Source organism: Dermacentor silvarum, chromosome 10 (genome assembly GCF_013339745.2).
Source record: "Dermacentor silvarum isolate Dsil-2018 chromosome 10, BIME_Dsil_1.4, whole genome shotgun sequence".
In the NCBI taxonomy this organism is placed as follows: Eukaryota; Metazoa; Arthropoda; class Arachnida; order Ixodida; family Ixodidae; genus Dermacentor; species Dermacentor silvarum.
The window spans coordinates 14252182-14255571 of NC_051163.1; positions in this window are offsets into that span (position 1 = coordinate 14252182).

The window sequence follows — 3390 nt, forward strand, 5'->3', positions numbered from 1 at the left end:
CCGTTATCACCGCGCTCGGCGCGACTGGTGATGGTGAAGTCAAACGAACAAATAAAATGAAAAAAAAAAAAGAAACCGTAGCTGGGCATACAGTTGCCGAACTCGGAATGTTCTAGAAGCTTCCACATGCATCCACTGTGTTCGTGAACAGCAATGACGTTAACACTGTCGCCATCGTTTTATCGATATGAGACTCACCGACGGAATCTTCGCGGTTCCGTGGCCGCCTTGGCATTCGCGTTGGGCTCCGGCCGCGAGCATGACTTGCAACTTGCGAGCGCGCCTCGCAACATGTTTCGAGTTCCCTGTACACGTCGTAGCCTGCTTCTTGCCGCACCGTTTCTCTTCAATGAAAATTTAAATTTCTAGGCGTTTGCATGCTGGAACCATGATTTGATTAAGAGGTACGCCGTATAGGAGGGGACTCCGGTTTAATTTTGACCACCTAAGGGTTCTTTAACGCGCATCTACATCTAAGTACACGAGTGTTTTTGCATTTCGGCCGTTAGAAAACGGGCTGCATACCACGGTCGTGATCGAACCGTCTGCATGGGGCTTAGCAGCCGAAGCCCACAGTCATTCGGCTACGGCGGCGGATTGCTTCGAATTGCCATAGTGACACGGGTTTGCCGTCCATTAAATGCATCCGCATTCCGATCATTTCGACCTGTGTATGACTTGCGCCAATTGAGCTTCTTTTTTTTTCGGATGTTGGTGTAATAAAACGCTAGCATGCTGTATTTGCTATAGCAACGCAATAGAAAACCGAAAACGAAGATATTTAATAGAAAGCTGTTCTTCCTATACACAGGATGACTCGGCGAAAAGACATCGCAAGAGATTTCGGACGACATGGTCTCACCCACGAAGATTTGATAACCACAAGAATTACCATGACGAAATATTCAATAAAGCACCTAATCACAATTAACGCTTTTAAGTACACTTCAATTCCTCGTTCAAAACTTTCTCTGCCAAAGATTAATGCACTTGATCCCACCGCCTGCTTCCTTTGCGTTGGTCTGGCTGATGGTGGGCTTAATTTTGTTTTCTTCTGAATTTTTTCGTAGTTTGATTTAAATATTAATATTTTCTTGCTTTGCGGGGCGACCTCTCGGCAGTGGCTTCATCGAGCTATGGCGCTGTCGTGCTCGAGCACGAAGTCGTCGGTCCGATGCCTACGGTCAACGAAGGCGGCTGCTTAGCGTGGGAGCCAAATTTAGGGCAGGGTGAAATAGCCTTTCATTTTAGGTTCAAAACTATACGCCCGATAGTAAGCATGCAGGTAAGGAAGTAGCTGCGTGTCCCCCCCCCCCTCCCCCTTAAAAAAAAAAAAAGTGTCCACGCGCTCATTTTTCTTTTCTTCATACAGCTCCGAATTGCCAAGAGACACCGTTACATGTCTACCAATAAAAGAATTATAGGCATGTATACTTCTCATTGCATAGGACAGAATTGTCAAGAAAGAAATGCACAGGCGTTTTCTTCTTTTTCCCTTACAAGCTGACGCTTCAATTGTTCGCCCAATGTTGGTCAATTAAGGTCTCCAGCTTCCTGTGACCTTTTTTCTTGCTTTGAGTAGAATTGGTAGACCGGTGTCACGTTATGCTGCGTTGCTGTTTACAAAATTATATAAACCAAGGTACGTAGGTAACCGGAGTGCGGGCTAGCCTGAAGCCATCAGTCGTAAACTTAAGCGAATAAGGCACATAAGCAGATAAAAACTAAGGCGCGCATAAAAAGGGGGCAATTCAGAAAAATAAACATCATGTGCACTCTCTGCCATCTCAGGTAAAAACGGACATCAAACACACACACGCCTACACATCCCACACGCACCCATGCACGCACCCATGCACAAACGCGAACGCACACAAAGAAAGAAAGAAAGAAAGAAAGAAAGAAAGAAAGAAAGAAAGAAAGAAAGAAATTACACGTCCAAGTAACATGTACAACACGTAAAAAGTTGGACGTTGAGCACATATGATACTCGAACACCACTGAGAGATGTCGTGCTTTGTATGCCGCTGTGAGCCAGTGTATGTTACCCTGGTGCCCCCAACGACGCCGCAGTTGAGCAGCTGATCACTGAAACTGCATTTCACGCCTGCGCGTTCTCTTTCTCTCCTCCTCCTCTTCCTCCACTAAGAGACCGGTAGATCGATGTACTTATCTTGCAGATGTTCCTAAAACGTTCCTAAAACGGTTTGGTCAAGTTATGACTACTGACGAGAGCTACACTCTAAAAAAAGTTTACACCCTTTGGGTGGTTTTTGGTCCCCATACAATAATCGTCATCTGTCTTGTCCGCATTTCCTTTCTTTAACGCTGCGAGCCCGGTATTTCCTAGTCACGAACGGCACGCGCGTTATCAACGTGACATTGCATTCTCGGCAGGAAAGTAACGAGCGACGAGTTTTCAAGAAAGGAAACGCAAGCAAGGCAGATGACGATTATTGATTGGGGACAAGATGCGACCCAAAGGATGTAAACTTTTGTTTAGAGTGTACGCCGCAAGAAGGAACCAAACACGAGATCGGCCTCAGAAGTGCAAACACACAGCTGATAACGACATTGCGACCGATAAGTTCAAGAAGGAGCGAAAGAAAGTTAACAGAATGAAAAAAAAAGTAACAAAGTTGAACGACTCGAATGAGACATGCAGCTTACGGAATAAGGAAAATAAAGGTCTGGATCTTGTAGAATAAAGCTACGCCATGATATATCATAAACTCAGCGGTGAGCGATGAACTCCGAAGTAATTTTTTTTTGTGTTAATTCCAACGGTATCGCAGTTATAGTCCTGACGCAGCCGTATCAAAATGCGCCTGCGTAAGAGAGAGAAAATCCAGCGCAACAGCGGAACTCCTGACTCATTAAGCCCCTGTAGGTGTGGGTAAACGCAGTTAGAATGTTCTTCGCCAGTTACCTTGGGCCTCTGACAGCAAACGCCACCACCGCCTGGTGTTCCCAGTCACCGACCTTCACCCTTTCCACGCTGTTCCTGGATTGCATGGCTCGCAGTGGGCCAGACATTGACCCCGGAGGCCTGCCTGAACGAGGCGTCCGTTGATTGTCCCATTAATACCATGCAGCACTAAATGAGCTAGTGATGGCGTCAGTCACAATAAAGAGCCGAATCCACGGAGTTATTTGGTCCTAACAGCAGCTCGCGATTATTAGGTTTCCACGATGGCCCTCCCGATAGCCACAATCAACAGCAGTATCCACTGTAAGATCACTTTATTTTCGTCGAATTAAAGGAAGTCCAGAGACATTTGAGTGACAACGTACGTAAACCATAAGCAGACATTACCGTTCATAAGGAGCTCATCGGGAATAAGTTTTTAGAGGTAATATGACTGTTAGCGCATGAACATTTAACCACAT